Raw genomic sequence first — 17591 nt, 5'->3', positions numbered from 1 at the left:
TAAGTCAAAGGGACACAGGAGCCAACTGAAAGAGCTCCTGAGCACCTAAGAAAGAGCTCCTAAGCTCTTTCAGTCGACTCTTGTGTCCCTTTGACTTACTCCCATCATTGTGTGTGTGTGTGTGGTGGGGGGGCGTGTGTCTGTCTGTCTGTGTTTGTGTTTGTGTGTCCCAGCCACAGCTGGAAGAATTTGAGCAACAAAATAAATAAGAAAGTATTGGATGATAGTGCAAGCTATAGAATTCATGTTCATAAGTCAATATTAATATAAATAAATGATTGAATGCATGCATACATAAATAGGATAGACAAGATCAATCTCCTGTGCACAGAATTCCAAATCATTTATGTGAACTCTACCTTCAAGGAGGGGGAGCAAATCTCTTTGCTCTTTGATTGTGGACCTTCCAAAGGTAGAATTTTCTTCCAAAGAGTACAGTATGGAAAGGAGGGAGAAAGAGTAACTTTAGAGTCAAAAAGCCTGAACACTGCCTCAGACAGGTGATCAATGTTAAGATTAAACAGTGATAGGTTATGTTTATAATATATACTCTTGAAATCATGTGAGAAAAATGGCACTTTACCTCTGTGATCTTCCTCCCAAAAACCCATTACCCCAGTCTAATTGTAAGACAGCAGACAAACCCCAACTGAGGCACAGTCTACAAGGTATCTAATCAATATTCCTCAAAATTGCCAAGATCTTCAAAAGCAAGGGAAGTCTGAGAAACTCGCACAGCCAACAGGAACCTAAAGAGACATTACAACTAAATGCAATGTGGTATCTTGGCTGGGATCCTGAAACAGAAAAAGAACATGAAGAAATCTGAATGAACTATAAATTTTAATTAATAACAATGTGTCAATGTTAGTTCATTCATTGTAATAAACATACCCTACTCATGTAAAGTGTCAGCAGTAGGGGAAATGGGGTACCAAGTATCGAGGAAACTCTGTGCTATCTTCACAATCTTTCAGGGATTCTAAAACTGTTCTAAAAAATAAACTTTATTTTTTAAAAGTTCTGCCAAGATCATGTGTTTCTGAATTAAATCACTTGACTTGTTCAAACCTGAGTAGAGTTGCTTTGAAACTGAGTAAAAATAAAAAAACTGCGTAAAGAATCGTGATGGACACTGCTAACTGCCTACCTAATTTCTGCCTCTTCTTTACGGACAGAATACGTTTTTGCATTCAGGAAGACAATGTGTCCAGTTACAAATATTCATTTCTCCTCATTCTCTTCAAGCAAGAGGTTCATGGCACAGTTCTGGTCAATGAGATACTGGTGGGAGGAAAGTCTAGAAAGAGCTCACCCTTTTGAATAAAAAGAGAAATCTTCATTAGCACAAAGTCCTTTTCCCATTTGTTGTTCCCACTTCTGGCTTCCTGTAGTTTGGACATGTACCTTGTAGGTGCAAAACCTCCATCACACAGCAGTCCATCTGCACGTATGGTGGCAGAGCAGAAAGAGATGCCCTGGGTTCCTGGGGCACTGTTGAGAGGCCGTGTAAGCCCAGGACTGCCCACCTCTAGGCTCCTCAATAAGTGACTCTTACAAACACCTATTTTTTTAAATGCTGCACAATAATTGGGACTTCTGTTATTTGCAACCAAATATAAAATTGGCACTATAAGAACCAAGCCTTAGATAGGTAAGATGATGATGAAGACAATAATAGAGAAACAAAATGTGCCAGCCAGTTTCCGCAGCAAGGATGCTAAAGAAAAGAAGCTAAGACTTTTGGGGAAAGAAAATCAGAATTAAGAGGAACGGAAATGACATGAACTGTTGAGCATCATTTTTTTCTTGTATTAATCAAAGCTACAATTATTTATTTATTTTTAAATTCACAGATATAAGGTTGCATGGAATTATCACATATACCATGTTTTGATGTAAAGCAGCATTGTGGCATGGTTCAGTCTAGCTAATTTACAAATGCATTATGTCACATAGCTATTATTTTTGTGGTGGGAACACTTAGCATCCTTTCACTGAGTATCACAACTATTGAGTGTTTTGTTTGGTTTTACTATTGAGTATTTTACACCCGAGGCTTTTAAAAATAAAATAAGTTTATTTAACCCACACATCAAGCTGGTGTGGCATAAGAAGGAATCATTATCTTTGGTGAGAGATGGGAATATTCAGGCACAGAGAGGGAAAGTAAACTTTCTCAAGGTCACAAAATACGTAAGATCCAGAGCCAGGAGTGGAATCCAGGTCATCCTGCCGGGGCAGCAGGTGAACCTCTGTACCTCTAGGGAGCTCATGTGTATTACTGAATGTATATGTGTATATAATACTGCATGAGGAATACAGAGGGCGAGATTACGGAGGGAAGCTGGCACAGGCCTGACTTTCATCTAGGGCCCCAGGAGGAAAGCGGTCCAAATATTCTGATCATGCTACAGGAGCATAAACGATAAACTTGGGGTTCCGGTGACCGTGGAAAGAAGGGCATCTACATGGAACTGGGGTTTTCAGCCAGAAAGGATATTAGTAACCCCTTATCCCTGACGTGAGAACATCAGGCCACAATCCTGTGAGTGAAAGATGATGAAAAAGGTCCAGACTTTTTGAGGATTTTATGAAAAATCCAAGCATAAGTACTTGTCATTAAAATTCAACAAACAGGTCAGGCATAGTGGCTCACGCCTGTAATCCCAACACTTTGGGAAGCTGAGGCAAGGGGATCACTTGAGGCCAGGAGTTCGAGATCAGCCTGGCCAACATGGCAAAACCCCGTCTCTACTAAAAATACAAAAACTAGCCAGGTGCAGTGGTGGGCACCTGTAGTCCCAGCTGTTCAGGAGACTGAGGCAGGAGAATCAGTTGGACCTGGGAGGCAGAAGTTGCAGTGAGCTGAGATCATGCCATTGCATTCCAGCCTGACATAATGAGACTCTGTCTCAATGACAACAACAACAACAACAGCAAAAATAAATAAGCAAGCATTTCTTAAACAGATGTTATGGGGAAAGAATCATGCAAAGCAAAGTGAGGCCTATAAAAATAACCAAAGTGTAGTATGACCTGCTCCTTGGGCAGGCCTAGGTAAGTGGGAAGAATCGATTGATGCAAAAATACCTCTGTATTTGGAATTGCTTTCAATGACAAATTAGGGGTTTAATTTTTATTCTGAAATAAGGAGTGAGTCCAGGGCTAGTAGAGTGACTCCAAGATGTCTTCAGGAACCCAGAATCCTTCTGTGTTTTCGTTCAGAATAGGATAATGTTGTTGCCTTGTGGACCCAAGATGGCTGTCGTACCTCCAGCATTACATCTGTCTCCTAGGCTGGAAACAGGCAAAAGCAAAGGGCAAAAGCACGTGGCGGCTGTATCCACCCCTTCTCTTTTAGGGAGCTCTCCTGGAGGTCTTACACTAGAACTTCCTCTTACATATCATTGGCAAAAGTAGTATTACACGGACTTTCCTATCTACAAGGCAAGCTGGGAAAAGTGCCCCTCTAACACCCCAAATAAAACCTGGGCTCTGTTAATATAGTTGAAGGCAGAAGAACAGATATGAGGTGAGTAACTGGATCTCTCTGCCACAACCTCTAATATGAGGGGAGGCCATCAATTTGTCCACATCAATGCATTGTCTTTTGGGAAATCGATTTGTGGCCAATTAAACAGAATCAACATAGGCTGACTATATTAAGCACTATGATAGAGGTAATAAAAGTAACTAAAATGTTATTCCACAGCGTAGCCTTTCTCAAATCCCATGGCTAAAGGCACTACCTACCATAGATCCTTATTTTATCCTTTCTCGTCAGTACCTAAACTTATCTAATTGATTTATTTGTTCACATGTTTATTGTAAGTTCCATGAGGGATGCTGCCTGTCTTATACAACTCTGTGCCAGAAAATTGTAGGCGCCGAATAAATATTTGTTGACTCACAGATTTTTATTGAACACATATCATGTGCAAGGTGTTCTTCTTTATATGGATTATTTTATTTAATGCTTAACTACCATTCTATGAGGATGAAATTATGGTCCCATTTTACAGAAAAGGAAACACTGAGTCATAGAGGCTTAATTATTTGCTCATGGTCACACAACAAGTTCATGGGCGAGCTGGGTCTAATCCACAGCTGCGGCTCCCAGTCACCACATTATGCACTAGGGATGTGCACATCGCTGAGACCAATTCCACTTCCAGAGCACTCAAAACATGGAGGACCTCGTACTCTAGCTAGAACTTAAGGAATGAGTAGGCATATGGCTATAGCAAGGATTGGGTGTGAGGGTAGAAACGAGAGGGGGATCAGATTTAAAAACCAGGGCTGGGTGTGGTGGCTCACGCCTATAATCCCAGCACTGTGGGAGACTGAGATGGGAGGATTGCATGAGCCCAAGGATTTAAGACCAGCCTGGGCAACATAGTGAGTCCCTGACTATACAAAAAAAAAAAAAAAAAACCTAAAAATTAGCCAGGTGTGGTGGGTTGCACCTGTAGTCTCAGCTACTGAGGAGGCTGAGGGAGGAGGAATGTGTGAGCTCAGGAGTTGGAGGCTGCAGTGAGCTGTGATCATGCAGTTGCACTCCAGCCTGGGTGACAGAATGAGACCCCATCCCTAAAAAAATAAAATTAAGTTAAAAAAAGCCCATGCCAAGGAATCTTGATTTTTATCCTTTAACATGGACATTGAGGAATCTTCCGTGGTTTCCTAAGTGGGCAGGTAACATGATTAGATCTGTGTTTGAGGAAGATCCACCAAGGAGCACAGGTATGAAGCGTTTATGGCTGGAGGCAGAGAACAATTGTAAGTGTGAAGAAAACTAGTCAGGAGACAATCAACTAGAGCCTGAACTTGGATAGTTGTAACTGAATTGAAAAAAATAGGATAGACACCAACATTGTTATGGACACAGAATCAAAAACCTTTAGGAGCTGACTGAAGGAGGTGGGGCAGATTCAGAGGAAGCCAGACTCTTAGGAGAAATGGAAGGAAGAGGGACGAGGGGACGGGCTGTGACCAAAGCCAAAGGGATCGAACCCCATGATTTTCTTGTTTGTTGTCTGCTGACCTGACAGGAGGCAAATTCAGGGACATGCCTGGCATCTTTGGAGACTCCTAGGTCCCCTTTTAACCTTTGCTGAGTGAAACCCTGGTCCTCTGCAAGATCTGTTTCAAAATTCTGGTGAAAGGAGCTGGAGATCCTTGCCTCAAAATAGGGAAGTTCGTCAGGGGAACTGGCTGCCAAGCAGAGACTTCCCTTCTTCCACACTGGAGGCCGGTGGTGGCAGATGTTGCTATTAATGGTCCCCAGGATTTGAGGGGACTATACTCTCCTGGCATTTTAGGGTCTACGTCTGGATCGAAGCTGTGCTGACTCTGAGGCTAGTAAAAGCGGACAGACCAGGAAGGCCTGACTTTATCCACAGTAGAACATATTAGGCGAGACCCTGGAGGATGTCCTAGGAGAATTTAGAATGCATATCCCATGTGCTGTAAGATTTCATCCTTGCAGATGTGGCAAATGAAGAATAAAAAGCTCCTTACCATGGCCTAGTAAACCTACCTGTTCTGACCCCTGCCTACTGCCCACCCTCCCCCTTGCTCAAAAGGAGAGGCGTATTCAGTCCTGAGGGCTTGCCCCCACTCTACGTATTCACTTCCTGCAAACCTAAACTTCTCATTCTGCCAGTCATGGCTCTAATGTCAGCTCAGATAAGCCTTCCCCGACCACTCAGACTGATGCTGTTCTCCATGCACTGCCCACTCCCATCACTCTCAGTATATGTCCCTAACTTATTTAATTTCATTTTATTTTACTGCTTAAATTGTCTGTCTCACCCAGGAGAGTAAGCTCTGAGAGAACAAGGGACACTGCTGTCTCCCTTGACACATTTCTGTAGCGCCTAGAGCATTTCTTAGTCCATTGTAGGTGCTCAGTAAACACTTATGGGGTGAAGGAGATAAGCTGCCACACAAAGGAGGATCTGGTATATCTCACCTCTCCCTTTTTCTCACCTTGCGCCCGTCTTCATGCCCTCTTTTCTAACAGGGTCACAATGGGAATTCCACTCTTCTGAGGATGATGAAACATGAATTGCCACCTCCCTAGTCCACTCCTCCCTAGTAGCACTCCTCCCTTCCACCTGTGATGAGGCAGCAAGTGCGGGTGACTTTTGGAAATGCACCTGTGCCACAGTGTAGGAAAGCTGTTCTCAGATGACTGCTCAACAGACAGGACAACTGGGCCCGGCCGGAAGTAGGTCCATTGCAGAACGAGGGTAAGTCCGTCTGTGCATTTCAACATGAACCAGGCGGCATGTCATTGTATGCAAATCAAGTGCCAGCTCTGTCGAGTCCACGCTAGTTCTCTGAGTTGCCCTAGAGGCCCCAGAGCCTCTGTCACTCCCCACTCTGGGCATGGGAGGACTAAGAGCCAGCACGATGGCAGGTGCATGCCGGGAGTCTGATCAGCATTCAGCTTAGGCAGCATCGGGGCCTCATTAGTTTTAATGAATTAGCGCTTTGGAAAAGGAGGGGATGATGTTACAGCTAGTGAGTGGGTATCAGCTGGCTTCATTTATGCCCAAGTGCAGAGTGATCTTCCTTTCATTTTTCTGCCTCCTCCCAGGTGTGGAAGCCTGAAACTTCTCTAAACACTGGAATCAAAGGCCTCTGCTTTTTCTTCCCTAACCCATTCTCCGAGCTGTTTATAGACCAAAATCACAGCAATTTTTGAGTCAATGCAAGATGAAATTATCCCAGCTGGAAACACTAATGTCTGGTGTGGAACCCAGAGTTGCTAGTGACCCCAACACCCAGTGCAGCTCCTGCCATCCCAATCCTGACCCCATAAGCCAGGCTCAATGACCCTTGTCAGCAATGTGGACAAAAAGTTCATCTGTGACAAAAGTGCCTGAGGGGGAAGAAATCAAAACTTGGTGAAAGTAAAGCATTCTTTATCTGTAAACTCATGTTCCTTTCAAAATACGTGGTTCCGCCGCGGGTGGGAAGTTGTTGCTGCATTATGAAAGCAATTTTGCTAAAGAAAAAAGAGGAGACTGCCAGAAACAGACAGAGTCAGTCCAAAAGAAGGCTAGGTAGAGACAGACCCACAGCAGACAGAAAGGAACAAAGAGGTCTAAAATATGCACGGACAGGCAGCCAGTGGCTTCGAGAGACGTTCATCAAGACAGCCACACATTTCCATCAGGGAAGAGTCCTGAGGAGTCACTGATTTTGCCTGAGGGAACTGTTCTTCCCTGTTTCCTGGAGAAATGCTGCAATTTTTTGATGGAAACAGAGCCTGAGTAACATCTAATTTCTGATACTGAATGAAAATGTGATCTGATGGTTGTGAATAATCAGAGCTGCAAAATGAAGGGGGTTAGACCTAGATCAGTGACCAAGGGGGATATTATTCCTCATTCTTTGGATTCCCTGTGGGTTAACTGCCTTGTCACACGGCCTGGTTCAAATTCAGCTCTGTAACTCATTAGCTGGGTGACCCTTTACTGGTGACTTAACTTTTCTCTAACAGATGTCCTTATCTATAAAATGGGGATAATAATAGTATCTACTGTACAGGCTCTTATGAAAAATGAAATAACAAAAGTGCTTTTAAGAGTGCCTGGCACACATTAACTTTATTATTATTATCCATATTATTCCTGTTATTATTGTTATTGCTATTCTTTGCCTAATCTCGGGGATTCACATGGAGCCAATTTCTATTTCGAGACCCCGGCTGTTAGCATTCGTCACTTATGAGGCTGTGTAGAGTGGTATTGCTAACCACCCCAATCCATCAGCCACTGGAGGGACGGGGATGGGGCCCCACTATTTATAGCTTGGGAGGAGCCTCTTAACATTTCTATTTTAGAATATCATTACGTTCTGGTGAACTGCAATTGTGATGAAAGGAGTTTGGATAAGAAGCAAATTGGTAAGTGAGCTGGAAACTGGGTTGTCTAAATCTTAACAATGTTAAATTTAACTTAACGCAAGTTCTAGATTCAGAAAGGGAGGAGATTAACAACCCTTGAGAACCAATATATGAGCCAGACACTATGCTGGGTTATTTCACATGTATTACTGGATTTAATGCTCACATGAAAGCTTTCATGTAGTTATCATTGTTGTCCTTATACAAATGAATTACCTGGGGTTCGTAAGGGTCAAGCTGCATACCCTAGGTCACAAAGCATAGTTGAAATGTATGTGGTATACGAAGGTGGTTAATATTTTGGTTATTCAATCAGATGGCATATAACAGATATAGTAATATTGTGGCTAAAGAACCCAAGAGGTGAGTGTGGATTATGCTTGTGAACTCTTTAAGGATGTCTCTGTTACTTCAAGTTTGAGCGTACGCCTTTTACCTTAACTATAGAAATTACAAATATGCGAAAAGAAGAAGCCAACAAGAAGTCAATTGGCTTAAAAATAAGATAAACATTTCTGTGGACCAGAACCAGAAGAAAACACAAGGAGGTTGCTGATTCTGGGGCTGGAAACTGACACTATGGAGGTGGGGGACCAGATGAGTTTCACTATTTGAATTACGGGGCTGACTTGGATGAATGTTCCCCTTGATGCAAAGAGGCTAAAAAAGCAATCATTGGTTAGTTGCTTGTGGGATGGTTGCAGTGCCTATCAAACCTGAGCATGCATCAGAATCACCAGGAGGTGATTCTGTTAAGATACAAATTGCCGGACTCTCTCTCCAGAGTGTATGATTCAGTGGGTCCAGAAAAAATATTTGCATTTCCAACCAGTTTCCAGGGAACTGATGCTACTGCTCTAGGAGCACATTTAATAGGAAACGGTGGACTAAGGAGCTGGAAGAAAATGGACATAGCCTTGTAAGCAGGTACAGCATCATGCCACCCACTGACTTCATGTCTGGATCTGCAATATCCTCAGTATCACTACAGAGCTACAGAGCCAGCAATATTATTATTCAACCCTGGTTCTGTACTTGGGTCCCAGGAGAGAAAGTTGGGGAAAACAGTAAACTACTAGATAGCAAAGGAGAAAAGTAAAACACAAAACAAAACAGAAACTTCCCGCTGAAAAATGATCCCTGGAAAATAAAACTTTAAAATATGTGAATGATTCTAATAAGAAGAAAAATAACCAATCAAAATAAACAATCGGAACATGAATTAACTGCAAATTAAACTAATTACATGGATCTAACAAAGCTTTAAAAAGAAATATGCTTAGGATCTTCACAGATAAAAGAATGAACAAATGTTATGAAATAAAATAGGCAGAAGTGGAAAAAGAAGGGCAGGCTACAAAAAAGAACTTAAGAATCTTATAAATGAAGAATGGAGATAATGCTAGAGAAGGAATTTGTTCCCCTCTAGAACAAATTTGTTGAGATTTGTTCCCCCCAGAATTAAAGAAAGACATGAATCCTCCAATTGAAAATGCATTTTGAGTACTGAGCAGAATAAAGATAAACACACACTTAGACAAAGTTAAATTTTAACCACAACAGAATAAAGATAAACACACTCTTATCAATTTAAGTTAAATTATAGTTAAATACAGAACATGAAAGATGAAGAAAAATAATAAGGCTATTGGAAAATAGGAAAATAGGATTCTATTCAACAAGGAACAAAATTAAACTAACAACAGTTGTCTTGTTACTAATTATAGAGAAAGAAAAACAATGGAATAATATCTTCAAAGTGCTAAGGCAAATTGACCATCAACTTAAAATTTTATAACCAGCTAAACTATCATTCTTTAAGCAAAAGCTAAAAGAATGTACCAACCATTATTTCTGTAATAATACAGAAATTATTAAAGATAAAAGGAGAAGAATCTAGAGAGAAGATCTAGAAAACTAGAAAAGATAGTAAGCGCAGTAAAAAATAATATGGCAATTAATCTAATTAACCATTAACTATTTTAAAATGAAACACTCTGTTTTGTACTGAAAAAGGGTAAAATCAAATCTATAGACAAAGTCTGTGACCTTTTTCTGTAGAGGGCCAAACAGTAAATATGTTAGGCTTTTGGTCATATAGTTTCTGTCACAACTGCTTAACTCTGCCATTGTAGAGTGAAAACAACCATTGACAATACATAAATGAGTGGATGTGACTGTGTTTCAATACAACTTTATTTATAAAAACAGATTGTCAGCCAGATTTGGCTGGAGGATTTTGTTTTGCCCAGCCCTGCTCTAGATGACAATAACAAGATGCAAGAAGGGGTGTGTTTAGTAAGTTGTTAAACATTTTACTGTCCTAGACATGTTTAGAAAGAGAGTAGAAATATTAAATAACTTAGATATGTTTTAAAATGTATAACTAAACATGCCTGTTAAAAAAAAGTTAGGTAATCACTAAAAATTAAAAGTATATCGCTTCCAAGTTACCAGAAGGGAAAAAAAGGAATATCAATAGATACTGGTGAAAGTAAAAAATATGAGGCCATATAAATCATCATTGTCTGTGTTCTACCTGTCCCATATAATCGTAGAAAGAAGATGGATCATTTGGTAGCCACCATTGACTTACCAAGAGGCCTGGTTAGACTGAAAGAAGCAAGCATTACTTGGTGAATAGATCTCTTAGGGGTTTTTGTTGTTGTTGTTATTGTTGTTTGGATAAGAGGCATCCTGGCTAATACTCACCAAGAGACAGAATCTTATAGGAACCAGGAGCTCAGTTAATCAGTCATTCAACACTTATTAGCTGCCTATATAACATAATACAAGGTGATATGTCAGGCACTGAGCATAAAAAATAAAAATCATGGCCCCCTCCCTCAAGAAGCTCATAGTATAAAGGTGAGGGTTTAAAGGGGTTAATTGCTGCTAATACCCAGGGTAGGAATCACCAAGCAAGAAAGACTCTTGCTTTTACTAATACAGGGGCTTTTGCTCTGAGAGCAAAATTCAGTAGCCAATGGATAACCTCCCTTCACTAGAATTCCTCCCAACTCCCGGGGTCCAACACACCTCCCAGGGAGACTTTTTCTTTGTTTACCATTCTCCTGGTTTTTCTTCCTGTCTCCAGTAGAAAGATATTGAAGTGGTTTGGCTGTGGAGCTGAAGTTAACAAAGCTAGAGAAAGGCGAAAGATTTAAATGTATCAGCAGGGACTAAAAGAAAAAAAACATCCTGATAATGCTATATCCCTTGCAGCTCACAGACTGTCCAGGATCTTGACCGTGCAGCCCCCTCTGCCTGGAATGCCCTTCCTTGTCTTCTTTCCTGGTTAAACGCTACCCATCCTTGATGTTTCAGCTGAGATGTTATCTCCTGGAGAAACCTTCCCTAACCCTCCATTCCTCAAACTAGGTTAGGTGCCTGTCCAGTCTGCTCATATCACATTTCTTGTATTCTGGTCTGTCTCATCTCTTGGATCAGACTGTCAGCTCCTCAAAGCCTTTTCTATCACTCTCCTTTTCACTTTTCCCCTGCACGAAATCACATATGTCTCCCAGAATGGACCAACTTGATTTTTGAACACTAAAAATTCTCCTTCCCATGGGACTCCCCTGCCCTCGCCCACTACCACAGATATTGGATGATTCCTATTCCCCTTCTAGGACTCAGCCCAGATACCACATCCTACATGAGGTCCCACCATCACTACCCTGTGTTGACCACACAAACTAAGACTGGATTGGGTGCCAGTCATCAATGCTCCCAGAGCACCCAGCACTTCCTTATCTTGATACTTAATGCATTTCATTAAGAATAGTATATTTCCTTGCTTTTCCCTCACATTAATCTCCATGAGGGCAGGATTTTTTTGGTTCACCATTGTATTCCCAATACCCAGAATAATTGATGTTCAAGCAAATGAGTGACACTAGAGAAGCATTAAGTCGTAACCCATGGGGGGGACAAAGAAATAATTTTTGCCTTTCAGAAGTTGAGTTGGTTTAGAGTTCTAAAATTCAGGTAAATGAAAAAAAGAAAACATCACACAATTAGATACTAACTGTATACATGTTACACCAGGTGGACAGACAGAGTTGATGTGAGCTAGACTCAGATAATTGGAGACTTCATGGTAAAGGTGGGTTCTGGAGGAAGGGCAGGATTTAGACCAAGAAGGTGGAATGAATGGCTTGTAGCCATTATTTGGATGTGCTAGAGAAGACAAAGCTGGGGCCAAGATGCAGCCAGTCCTCCAGAGTTAGCACGGAAATACTCACTCTTCACTAAGCATTTTGAACATAAGCTATCATGGTAATTAAATATCAATCCTGACAAGTATGCATATATTTTTGAATGTGCTTTTGTATCTGATTCACTCTTGTGTGAGATAATCGTGGAAACTTTGGGGTAACAAGAAAAGCTAATGACATAGATGGTTTGTGTGGTAAGAACACTTGGAAACCTATTTGCCTGTACACGAGGCACATAGAGGCTTCCAGAGAGAGATGGCCATAAGGTTCAGAGTCTTCACCATAACTAGCTCTGTGGGTTGTACTCGCTGATTTATTTTTGGCAGCTTCTCTGCCTGACATGGGTATTTCTTTATTATTAGCAGATTCATCCACTTCATAGATGTGTCTTCTGATATTTTAAGCAGTCAGTAAAATGAAGGACTATTATTATGTGGGCTGGTCCTATGAGGCAGTTCTAGAGGAAGAAAAGCCCCTCCCTTGTCCCTGATGCTGTCTGGGGAAGGTTTAGTGTTTATTGGCTGGCTGTAGATGTAACTAAAAATGGGCCCTGGGGACCCCTCTGGGAGGAGGCTGAGCACTGGATTATAAGTCCTTGCTCCAAACCGTAAAGCAAAGGAGAGCATCTCATTTGTTGTGTTCTCCCCACCATCCCTAACAAGCTTAGTGCTGACACCTTGAAGGTGCCCAATAATGTTTAATGAATTGAATTGGCAGTTTTAGGGCAGGCAGGCTAAAGCTGCCAATGCAGCCATTTTCAGCTTTGGAGCAGAGAATGACTACCAAAGTTGACCTGTGTTGTCTGAAGGGCAGAAACCTTGACTCCCTTTATCACCGCAACCCCTTCCCTAAAATGACCTGCAATCACCACCATAGAGCTTTTTGGTGGAGGGGCAGGGAGGGAAGAGGGTCAAATGTCTGTGAAAGTGTTAAGCTCTTCATGTCATCTGTAAATGGACCTTTTACTTTTTCTCCATTTGTTTGTACCTGCAATCTTGTGTAGGAATTTTGATCAGTCTCTCTTGATCGCTAAGTCTTATTTGCTTGTTTGAGTTGACTTTTCTGTAGCCTTTGATGCTACTACTAACTGCAGTCTAATTTCAAGTGAGTCTGCCCTCTGGCTTAGCAGATGCTTTTACTCACCTTGCGAGGGCTCCTTCACGCATCTCTCTTGACGTCATTGCCAACCTCAAGTCTCCAGACTCACATACCTGCCCCAAAGTAGAGGTTCTTCACCTCCTTTACTAAGAAGGCTGTGGCCACCATGTCTAGGCCCATCTCTTCTGTTTTTATGCATTCCCATCTCTATTTTCATGCTTTTGTCTTGTCTAAAAAGAGCAGTTCTTCTAACTTTCATGGCTAAACATCCTTAGCTGTGCTCACCATTCCTTCTCTTGTTGCCTGTGAGATGGTTTCATCAGACACACTCCCCACAATATTTCCTGTCTCCACTTTTTCTTTCCTGTATGTCTGCCAAGATATTCAGGTTATGCCTGCTGGAAGGTAAAGCAAAGCAAAAACTCAAGAGGCAAACAAAAGACCTTTGCCTTGACCCTACCTTCCCTTCGTCTTTCATTCTTTCTCATGCTTTTCTGTCTCAAATTACCAGTCAACTCACAAAGCCTCTATGTCCTCACCACCAGCAAACTTTTCCCACTTGTTATCTGATTTCTGTTTCACTGCTCTAGAGAAAGTGCTCTCTGCAGAATCACTGGTACATTTATATTTATCATTTCTAACTAACCACTTTCTACTTGGCTCCTCTTGGACATCTGCATGTCAAGGCCGTAATGTTAATCTGGGTGAGGGTAGTCTTCCCTTCCTTTGGCTCTAAAGACCTCCACTATCTTCTTAATCCAGAGAAGCCTGCCCGTGATTCACTAATTCTTGGATACTAGAGTCAATATGATTACCAATGACTTTCTAATTGCCAAGTTTAATGAATGAACTTAGTTCTTACCTCACTGGGTCTTTCTAATGCACTTGGCTGGTTGGTCTCTCTAGCCTTGGTGAAACTCTGTTCTTCGCACCTCTTTGCTTGTTAGCCTTTTATTGCTTGGTTGTTCTGCATCTGTCTTCTTTTGATCCTTTTCCCAACCTCTTCTCTAAAGTTCAGTCCTGGGCCCTCACTTTATATGCTCTTGAATGGTGATCTCACCTGCTCAAACTCTTACAGGTAAGTCCCAAATCAGCATCCTCGAGTCAAGCCTCGCTCCTGAACGTCCTTCTAGACATCTTCTCCTGCCAGCCTCCTAGGCTCCCCAACACTTCAAGTAAGGACTCCACATTTTCTCTCCCAAACGTGCCCCTCCTTGCTTTCCTCTCTCAGTGACTGGCTCTCCCATTCATGCAGGCTCCAAGTCAGAAGCTCCTGCAACCTGTCGCCTCCTTTCCCTTGCCTCTATTTGTTATCAGTTATTAGTCCTGCCAATGTACCTATTAAGAATTTCTCAAAATTCTTCCTTCCATTCCTCCCTGGAACTTCTGCCCCAGTTTGGACCCTCATCATTTCTTGCCTGAATTCCCAATAGGTTCTCTCTGCCCCTAGGCCTTTCCTCATCAAATCATTCCTCCTCAGAGCAGGAAGATCTATTATTAAAACACGAATCTAACCCTGTTATTCTCCTGCTTTAATCACTTGGATAAAATCCAAGCTGTTTAGCATGTTGTAAAGGGCCCTGCATGATCTCCCCCTGCCAACCCCTTGACACTCACCTCCCACCGTGGCCTCCTCTAAACGTCATTCTCAGTGACATGGGACTGCTTGAGGCCACCTCTGTTCCACTTTCCATATACCTTCTGCCACTACCTGTGTCTCCGCCTTTGCTCACACTGATCCTCCTACCTGGAGTGTAAAGTCTTACCCCACCATGCCATTGGCTGGATGAACCCACTGTGGTAAACGTCCTCAGGGCTTTCTGAATACCTGGAGCACGTCTCCAGTACTGCACTTCCACAGTGTTTGATGGTTGTTGCTTATTTTTCCATTTCCCCAGCTGCACATCGAGTTCCCCCTAAAAGGAAACTTAACATTTCCAGACAGGTTTCGCCCAGCCTGGAAATCTATCTGCCAGTAACAGACACCTTAAGGGACATATTATTAGAAGGCATAGCTATCCTCCCTGGTACCCATCTTTCCTTCTGTTTCCCCCCACTAATAAATATGCATTATATCCTTATATGTGCTTTGCTGAACGTTGAAAATCGATGATGGACAGGGTCTTTCATCTTATGTGGAACCCCTTGGTAGTCCTAGTCTATTAGCTGTTCTGTAATTCAACAGTTATCCAAATACATTCATATTTTCTGCTATCATCTTCTGAGATGATAAATTCCATAAATTATTATCCATTATGTGTAGTAGGAAGGAATCTCGTATCGTAGTTAAGATTCAGAAATATTATAGTTGAAACCTGGCTCTCCTACACACTAAATATTTGACTTTGGTCTAATTACTTTACTTCACTGAACTTCAATTTCCTTATTAGCAAAAGGGAGAGAATAAAGATACCTAATTCCTAAAATGCATATGAGAATAAGGATACCTAAGTCCTAAAATATATACTCCTAAAATGTGTATGAGTATCCTATGTGATAATATTTGTAAGCACCTCTAAAAGCAGTGATGGCACATGGTAAATACTCAATAGGTGATAACTCTTGTTATTATTACACGAGTATCAAAGAGTGTCTGTGGGAAAAGTCACAGGAATTAAGACCTTAGGTAAACCACTGAAACGCCCTTGGCTTTGGTTTCTTCCTGTGTAAAGTAAGGGGAAGGTAGATGTGATCACCATTGCCTTCTCACTGAACACTCTTCCTAGAGAAGCAGCCAACCCGTGACTCTTTGGAGCAGCTCTCTGTGCCTTGAGATGCTGCTCACCCTGACCGAAACTGATGGGAACAGAGAGGGACACTTCACTCCAGTTGAGTCAATCAGAGTCTCTTCCCAGAAATGTGGGACTTGGATACTGAGACACTGACTCAGATGATGAAGGGAACATGAAAGGCATGGAATTGAGTTGGAAGTCAAAGCCAAGGTCAGAAAACATAAGTCTATGTTGTGGGAAAACCATGCAGTATACAGAGAAAAAGTAAGTCTGAAAGCAGAGAGCAGGACAGAGGGGAGCAAATGGGAAAGAGAATATTCTGCCCTGTGGGATAAAAAAATTTCAGCACCTGAGATTCCAGTTTTATTCCCTTGATTTCTTGCAAAGCCTTGTGCCCTGTCTTTGTATGTCAATGAAATGGACTGTGTCTGTATATGAAGCCCCTTTAAAAACTAGCTTGTGTGGGTCCATGTCCACAGCAATTAAAGGATCCCTAATCTCCAAGGTTCCTTTCCACCTCTGAAAACCACACACTAGAGTTTTATTCGCTCCTTTCGGTGTCTTATTTCAGGATTTGGTAAAGGAACATTGTGGTAACCTCATTTAGGGTGGGTTTTTTTTTTTTTTTTTCTATATGGATTTAGGTTGTAGGAATTTTGAAATATTTAAGGTTTTCCTCAAGTGGCAGTTTTTTCCTCCTCCCTCCAGGTTTCTTTTTAGTAGAACTTCTCCCCTTCCTTGTGTTTTCTCCCGTAAAAAGAAAAAAAAAATCTGAATTATCATACAATTTTTAAGTTTAAGGGAAGCTAAGGTTAAGGGAACACTAATTCTTTGTATGGTTTCAGGTACCCACTATTTTGCTGATCCTTCAGACTATAGCAAGCAGACACTGAGCTCAAAAATAATCTTTGATGAATCGAAGTTGCTTTGCTGGAATTGGCTCCAAATCTTTCCATTTATTTAAATGTCTAGAATTTTTATTCCTAAACATTGCCTATCTTAAAACAGACCTGTCACTTTTTTTTAACCACTCTTGTGAGTTGGTTGCACTTGGAAGCATTAGCCATCAGCAAGAATGTGTCAGAGCACGTTAAGGGAAAGCACAGTGGAGCCCTGGGGTGGGCACTGCTCTGGGGATACTTTTGCTGTACTACCCACAGGTAGGTCCATGGTAAATGCCAGCGGCTACTTAAATTTAAGCTAACTAAAATTAAGTTAAATTAAACATTCAATTTTTCATTTCCATTAGCCACTTGTCAAATCCTCAATAACCACATGTGGCTACTATATTAGATAGTGCAGATATAGGTTTTTTCCATCATTGCAGAAATTTGAATTGGACAAGGCTGCTTGGCGGGACCCAGTATCCATTTTAGGGAAGCCTGCATAGCCAATAAACCCAGAAGACCTTGAGAGGGTTTCCTGAATAGAAGCGAGAAAGATGGTAGCCCTCAGAAAAGGTGATATTTGAAGACAACTGCAGGTGGCAGTGGCCCAATCAGTAAGCTGAACTTTTGGGACAGGACTGCAGCCCCTGGGGCAGAATAGTGTGTTAGTTGGTATAGAAAGGCTGGGCTTGGCTGTGGGATGGACAGAAGCTCCCAAACTCGGTAGCTTAAA

At 41.7% G+C, this 17591-nt stretch overlaps 1 protein-coding gene across 12 annotated transcripts in view; it reads left to right on the top strand.

The window, feature by feature from the left end:
• The window catches only part of TIMM8B (translocase of inner mitochondrial membrane 8 homolog B), a 1180384-nt gene that overhangs the window by 406054 nt on the left and 756739 nt on the right, over positions 1 to 17591 (top strand). The window contains exon 1 of one of the 12 annotated variants that reach the window (XM_050757786.1): positions 7360 to 7363. The exons of the other annotated variants lie outside the window; for them this stretch is intronic. The gene's annotated coding sequence lies outside the window, so the exon portion shown is untranslated. Of the gene's footprint in view, positions 1 to 7359; positions 7364 to 17591 lie in introns of those variants that run through there. 12 annotated transcript variants of the gene reach the window in all.

This window comes from Macaca thibetana, chromosome 14 (genome assembly GCF_024542745.1).
Source record: "Macaca thibetana thibetana isolate TM-01 chromosome 14, ASM2454274v1, whole genome shotgun sequence".
Classification (NCBI taxonomy): domain Eukaryota; kingdom Metazoa; phylum Chordata; class Mammalia; order Primates; family Cercopithecidae; genus Macaca; species Macaca thibetana.
Note: the sequence above shows the minus strand (reverse complement) of the source record. Positions and strands in the feature narration are given on the sequence as shown.